The sequence below is a fragment of the Euprymna scolopes genome, chromosome 44 (assembly GCF_053919585.1).
Source record: "Euprymna scolopes isolate OS-2025 chromosome 44, ASM5391958v1, whole genome shotgun sequence".
Taxonomy (NCBI): Eukaryota; Metazoa; Mollusca; class Cephalopoda; order Sepiida; family Sepiolidae; genus Euprymna; species Euprymna scolopes.
In genome coordinates, this window is record NC_136525.1 from 42,873,773 (window position 1) to 42,882,220 (window position 8,448).

The 8,448-nt window shown below is 31.3% G+C and overlaps 1 protein-coding gene across 1 annotated transcript in view; it reads left to right on the forward strand.

Moving 5' to 3' along the window:
- Positions 1-8,448, forward strand: part of LOC145268819 (uncharacterized) — an 81,214-nt gene that overhangs the window by 22,772 nt on the left and 49,994 nt on the right. The window lies entirely within an intron of this gene.

Consider the following 8,448-nt stretch of genomic DNA (forward strand, 5'->3'; position numbering starts at 1 on the left):
AACCTGACAAGCAGCAAGATCTCACCTCTACACAGTAAAGATCCCCAAATGCCAGAAAACCTTCTACTCTAATAGTTTCTTCCCTAGAACTACTAGACTTTGGAATTCCCTGCTAGGTTCCTGTTTCCCTGACTGTACTTACATGCAGAATTTCAAGTGTAATGTGAACAGGTATCTCGCTGCTTAACTCCCTACACAGTATCCATGCAAATTATGTTCCAGAAAGTAGTTCCTTACATCAAAGTGGCACCGTGTCTTTGGGGTGAAAATGCAATAAAAATAAATAAATAAATAAAAAGGTTACATCGGCTGAAACGTTATGAAATTAATAAACAAGATGTGAATAGTAGTCCGAATATTCAAAATAATACAAACCTACTTTTTGTTCCAATATCCAGAGTGCTCAATTGTAGAGGAGCTGGGTTTCATCTATATATATATAAAAAAACAAAAACAAAACAACAACAACAAAAAAAACAACCTGATCTTATATCTAAGTTTGTCGGCAAGGATGAAACTGTTAAAGCTGCGGCGACTTTTTTTTTTTTTTTTTTTTTACTGTAACAAAGCCTATACTATTAACACCAACATGGTTCAACGACATTTTTTATTACATCAAAATAATAAGCAGCTGTGACAATTTTTTTTTTTTTTTTTTATGTAACGAAGTCGATAACATTAATAATACAAAATGTAGTTTTTACGCGACTTTTAAAAGAAAACCAACGAACCCACGACATTTTCAACTTTTTTTATGAATAAGTAAATATTATGGCAAGGAATGAAACTTTTAAAGCTGCAACGAAAACAAATCTACGCGCGTAACAAAGATGGCCGCCAAAGAATACAATGCATAAAACAACTTTTTATATCTCGATAACTACTTATTTCTGAAAAATTTCAATGCGATTACAGTATTCATCATAGTCGAAAACCTTTAAAAGTCGTTATTTAAAAGAAAATTGTGGAGGTGGACCTAATCTAAAAAAAAAAATTCCTTTTTTTTTTTTTTTTTTTTTTTTTTTTTTTTTTTTAAATATAACAAACCTTATAATATTAATAACACCAACATCTACCTTCTTTTTTTTTCTTCTTTTTTTAGATATTTTCGTCTAATGAAAAATTTAGGTGTATTAGAATTTTTGTAGGGATTTTTGACACCCCTAACACGAAACTGAATAAAATATAAAAACTCGTAATTTCTCTTTTAAAAGTGGGTTGTTGATTTTCTTTATGGATTATACTTCCAAAATAAACTATTAAAGTTGTATAAAAAGTAATAGAAATATTATTTTTTTTTTTATTTTTTAAAAAACAGTCATGAAATTAATTGTATTTTACGAGTTCAGTATTTTTCAATTTTAAAACTTTAAAAATCTATCAAAGTCTTTCTATTGATTCTATTTTTACGATATTTTCAGGGTCAATGTGCAAGTTTATGCTCTTTCCAATAAACCGAATATAATATTTTAGACAAACGTTTTTTTTTTTTTAATTCATGCCCCCCTATTTTTAAATGCCTATTAAAAAGTAAATAATTAATTTATGTGCCAAAGTTTTATATATAACAAATTGAAGATAAAAGATCAATAAATAATATATTTTAATTTAAAACAAAACAAAACAAAAAAAAAACAGTTTTTTGGAAATTTAAAGTTTAAAACCTCTCTTTAAAAAAAAAAAAGAAACACGTTGTTTGTATTTTTTTTAATTATTTATGAAACCTTGGTCTTTGCTCCTTTAATTGAAAAAAAAAAATTAGGGTTTGAATTACATTTTTCGAGTTGGAAAGACAGGGGGTCGAATTATTCAATATTTTCACGAAGTTTCTGACACACCTAAAACATCGTTGATTCGTTGGTTTTCTCGTAATAGTTAGCGCGTACAGATAACATTTTGTATTATTCATGTTATACTTTGTTACATTAAAAAAAATTCGTCGCAGCTTTCTTTCTCTTTTTCTTTCTTTTTTAATGTTTTGATTTAATAAAAATATATCGTCGCATCGAGCAGGACGCTATGCGACGATATATTATAATTATGAGATTTAAAAAATTAACTAATGTCTTAGTAAAAGAGAGTTGTCTCCCCCTGCACAGTGAACGATGGTATGACAGCGCCACTGTGTCCTCGTGTGTAGACAAGAAACCGACTCACGGGGGACATTAGTATTTTCACAAAATTGGAGATTTATATAACAGATGCAAAGGGAAGTAACCCTGCTTACTTAATGACTATTAGTGAAGAGTTGCTTCCCTTACATTAAAATCTTGACGAAAACAAAACCGTTATTACCTATTGCTACTTATAAGGTGATGTTGTTAGTAGAGGCTTTTAAAATTATCGGTGCAAGTCTATAAATAGTCCACAAGTAATCTTTTTTACTATAAAAATTTGAAAAAAAAAATCTTTATTATGTACGTACTTGTCACTGCATGAAAATGCCATATTCCAAAAATCACGTAAATCGATCAAGTAGTTATTTTTTTATTTATTTAAGAAAATCAAATATTAATCAGACGTTTTATCGAAGATTTGCTAACGGCACTAACGACCCCTGGCGGAAATAAGGTGGAAGTATTGATCAACAACGGCAGACCATCGACTATTTTTTTTTTTTTTTTCTTAAATGTCGGAAACACTTTTTTTATAATACAAATAAAAAATAATAAATTAACATAATGAAACATTTTTGGAATTAAAAAAATATATAAAATGAGAAATTGACATAACGAGAATGTCTAAAACGTTTTTTTTTTTTTTTTTAATAGACTTTATTAAGCGAGCATTAAACCATCGACTAGTTTAAGTTTTTTTTTTCTTAAATGTCAAAAACACTTTTTTATAATACAAAAAAAAAAAATTAACATAATAAAACATTTTTTGAATTAAAGTCTGTTTTCAGACGAACAAAGAAAAAAAAAACTATTGTTTTCCACAGTCTCTTTATTAAAAGAAGTCAATTTATTTATTTATTAAATAAGTTAATTTATTAAGAAAAAAAAAAAAAAAGTCGATGGTCTGCCGTTGTTGATCCATATTTTCACCTTATTTCCGCCAGGGGTCGTTAGTGCCGTTAGCTCTCAAACAGAGATGGCCTGTAGCAAATCTTCGATAAGACGTCTGATAATATTTGATTTTCTTAAATAAAAAAAAAAAACTACTTGATCGATTTACGTGATTTTTGGAATATGACATTTTCATTCTGTGACAAGTACGTACATTATAAAGATTTTTTTCAGATTTTTATAGTAAAAAAGATTACTTGTGGACCATATATAGACTTGCACCAAATTATCTCCTATACTGTTATTTTAGGTTTGTTTTACAATCCACAGTGGTACGAAAAAGTGTTAAAAATATATATAACAAATAAATGTTATCGAAGGCAAGATGAGTGACTCTTCTACCTACCTGGAAAAGTTATACACAATACTGTTAGAAACCCACTCAATATATGTCACAGTAATATATATTGGGTGGGTTTTTAACAGTATTTTGTATAATTTTTATTTTTAAGTCATTATAAAGACTTTAAATATTTAGGTGCCAATTCACAGCCATTTTTCTTGTTTGCACCTAACGCTCGACACTATATGTTTGGCACTTGTACAGCTTAGTCAAGACATTAAAAAATGAAAATATCGAAAAAAGTTTAAATTGTATGTATCCGTTATGGAACGAAGTTCTCCGAAAAAAAAATTTCACTTAATTTCATCAAGTAGGTTTTTTTTTTTTTACAGTTTTTTCTTCACCCTATTCCCTCTGCTTCACTTTTGTTATCAAGTAAGATCTATGACTTACTTGTAGTTTCATCAAATACTTTTGCAAGCAAAATACGATCCTGCATTTTGCTAAATCCTACCCTCTGATGAGAAGGAAAGTATTTCTTCGAAACTCTGCGGATTAAGGACTATCCACTTATTTAATGTTTCTTTTTCAAATTAAATATGTTTTTAACTCTTTTTCAAAGTGTTTTTTAACATGTTTTATTAACTATTTGCTATATATATATATATATATATATATATATATATATATATATATATATATATATATATATATATATATATATACACTTGTGCCCGATATTATTCATACCCCTCGGATCTTTGAGATTTCTATAAGATTATTGCTCAAACCAGAAGGTAGACAATATATTAAAGGGATTTCAAACAATAAATCAAGCATAAGCATTTAATTTAAACTCAACAAATAAATAAATTATGCAAGTTTGAAACATTATACAAAGAAAAACAATAATGGCACTAGTTCAAAATTATTCATACCTCTCTTACTAATAGTCAATAGCATGCCCTTTATTCTTAATAACTGCCTGTAACCGTTTTGGATATTTATCAACAAGGTTTTTACAAGCATCAACACTGATTTTTGACCATTCTTCAATGCAGTAGTTCTCCAAATCCCTCAAATTTCTAGGTTTCCACTTTTTAACCTCAGTTTTCAATATGTGCCAGAGGTTTTCGATAGGGTTCAGGTCGGGACTCTGGCTAGGCCATTCCAAAACATTAATTTGATTATCCTCAAACCATTTCTTGACTATTTTGGCAGTATGTTTTGGATCATTATCCTGTTGAAGGACCCAGTTTGGTCCTAAATGGAGCTTCTCCGCATCCTGTCTAATGTTTTTCTGGAGTATCTCCAAATATTGCTCCTTCTTCATGGTTCCATCTATCTTGACCAAACTACCTGGACCACTAGCCGAAAAGGAGCCCCAAAACATTAGGCTACCACCACCATGTTTCACCGTGGGTATGGTGTTCTTTGGGTTGTAAGCTTCTCCTTTCTTCCTCCAAACGTAAGAAGCATCCATATGGCCAAACAATTCAATTTTTGTTTCGTGAGTCCACAAAATACTTGAGAAAACGGACTCTGGAGAATTCACATGGTTCCTAGTAAATTTTAGACGTGCTGCAAGGTGTTTTCCGGTGTGCAATGGAGTCCTTCTTGGTCTTCTTCCTTTCAGACCATTTTCATGCAGAGTCCTTTGCAATGTTTGCCTTGATATTTTTATGCCAGAAGACTCCAGATTTTCTAAAATGTCCTTAGTAGTGGTGGTTGGATTTGCATTAACACTTCTTACAATATTCCTGGTGGCTCTAGCAGACAATTTCCTTTTCCTTCCTCTACCAATCAAGTTGTTTGTTGTGTGGTGGCTCTGGAATTTTTTGATGATGCTCTGTACTGTTGCTGTAGGGACCTCAAATTTCTTGGAAATTGACTTTTAACCTAAACCATCCTTATGTGAATTCGCAATTTTAGTCCTAAGATCATTACTAAGCTCTTTTTTCTTCCCCATTCTAATAATTTTTATTCTTTTATTGGTTTTCAGTTGATATCATTTTAATTTCTGAAAAATGCAAAAAACGAAATGAAATTAATCAAAGGTTGTATAACAGCATTCAAAATAAGAATCAAACAGGAAACAAACAGTCAGAAACTCGATTAATACTGAAAAAATAAGGGGGTATGATTATTTTTGAACATTGCAGATTTTATAAATAGCTGTATATTTCTTTTATTACAAGTATCCCGAGATTTTAAAATGACGAAAATGATCAGAAGAGGTTTATTAAGAATATGTATCAATATGGACGTAAACAATAAATTCTAACAAAGTTACACCTAATAAACTCAATTTTCAAGGGGGGGGGTATGAATAATATCGGGCACAACTGTATATATATATATATATATATATCTTGATGATGAAATTCATCATATCACGAATGCTGTAGAGACATTACAATATCCAACTTATTTAATTTCTAACGCGAAGAAAAAAGCCACGAAAATATATATAAACAAACAGAAATATAAAACAACAGATACCTCCCTACTAAATAGACATCTCTTCATTCCTACCCACACTAATAATACAAAAATTTGCGACACTCTCAATAGACTTGGTATATATTCGATACAAACAACTTCAACAATAAAACAAACATTAAAAACTACTAAACATTCCCCCGAAATCCTCACATCCAACACCGGCTAATACTCTATCCCTTGCAATGACTGCAACCCAACATACATGGGAGAAACACAACGTAAATTAGAAATAAGACTCAGTGAACATAGAGGATACATAAAGAATGGAAATTCCTTAAATGCACTTTTCTGCGATTGTGCTGAACATGATAACTCGTTTGACTTTGATCATGCAAAAATGATCAAATTCGTTGTAGATAGAACTAATCAAAGACTTCCAGAATCAGAACTTATTTCAAATACGAGCACAATCACGCAAAGAAAAGGTTTCTACAATTTAGCCCCTATTATAGAAAATATAATAATCAGAGAACAAAATATGAATACAGATCCTGGGTAATCAATCTATATGTCCTTAACCGTCTCTCCACATTTAATTTCAACAAAATAAATAAATAAAATAAAAAAGAGTAAATGCAGATGTACATAAATAACGTTTTAATGTGTGTATATATATATATATATATATATATATATATATGCATAGAATAATCCAACCTTTCCACACACACATTTATAGATTCTGCCCAGAATGGGAAGGACTTTAGGATTTTTTCTTTTTTCATTCGCATGTGGTCTGTAATCATTTTCTTCTACATTTTTCCAACGAAATCCTGATGATGTCCCCTGAAATAGGGACGAAACGTTGATTACTATTTTATTAATTCTCAATTTTCCTTCTCAAATAACACACACACACACACACATTATATATATATATATACATATATATATATATATATATATATATATATATATATACTAGCAACATAATAACTCACTTCGCAGGATCAGCCAAAGCCTTCAGATTGAAGATTAACATCAAGAAAACCGAAATGATGTACCAACAATCCCCTGGATCACCAGCAACAAGCCAGCCAATTAAGATTCAAGACCAGGAGTTTTACAATGTCAGCAAATTCAAATACCTAGGGACCACAGTCATGAACAACAACAAAATGGATGAGGAGATTTCTACAAGAATGGCTAATGCCTCCATATCCTATGGAAAACTCAAACAGAAGGTCTGGCAAAATAAAGACATGACTTTCAGAACTAAATAATTGGTGTACCGCGCCATCGTCCTCTCGTCACTCTTATACGGTGCCGAAACTTGGCCAGTGTACAAACTGGTAACCCACAAGCTCAACATCTATATGATGAGACACCTCCGGCAGATTTTAAATGTCAAGTGGTATGACTTTGTCAGCAACAGGGAGATCCTATCACAAGCCAACCTCCCAAGCATGTATGACCTGCTCATCCGGAAAAACCTGAGATGGGTCAGGCACGTAAACAGAATGGAGAACTCCCGACTACCAAAACAGATACTGTTTTCACAACTGGAGGATGGGGTACGAGGCATAGGCAGACCTAAGCTCAGGTTTCGTGACACCATCAAACGAAATCTAAAGGACAGGTTGATCCCTACTGGAAGCTGGCAGACCCTCAGTCGCGACCGTGACAAGTGGAGAATGATGGTTCACAGGAAGTCGTCTTCGGACACGAAGGACAGCACATGATAATGATGATGATATACTAGCAGAAGTACCCGTTGTTGACTGAGTTCAAAAACAGCCTACAGAAAATGGACTGTGATTGATGAAAGTATGATAGGTTATGAAAAGAAGGGGGTTGTAAAAAGATAGGTTTTGATACTCAAAAATTTTACCCTAAGCAAAATATGATGAAAGTAAAAATAATTTTTGCGAAAATATATTTTTTTTATATCAACTTTGTTTCCATTCGTAGCCAAGAGTGACCAACAAAGAGAAAATGTTATATATATAACGACACGTAATCACGTGAGCAGGATTTTTTCCTTCTTTTGACACGATAACAAGTAACGTTCTTATTTTTTATTATTTATCTATTTTCGAAAGAGTGCCACGTGCAAGTGAAGAAGGAAAAAACAGAGTTATGAAAAACTTGTCTAAAAATTGTCTAAAGTTCCAACTTTTTTTTTGGCTTTCACTTTAATAAGAACATGAATTTATGAGGTGAATTTATTCGACACAATATGATTCAACTCAAAAAAATAAATAAAAGCTAATATGAATTAAGATTAAAGTTAAGGTGTTATTGTGGACCCTCACCCCTTTTTAAAAACCTTGTTAAACTTTGTGACATATTTACATTCTATGGAGATCAGGCACGAACGAACACCCAATAATTTTATTATACCATATTTCTTCAAACTGAAATATAATTATCAAAGTATACTTATGCAAATAGATATGAAAAGTCTTTGTTAAAGTTTGTGCCATATTTCCATGGAGTACAGGCGCGAACGCAGACCCCACAATTTTATTATATCATCCCTATTTAAGTTGAAACATACTTATCAAAGTATTCTTATGTACATCTATATCAAAAACCCTTGTAAACGTTTTTTTTTTCAATTTTCATTTCCATACTTTGGGGGCCAGGCGC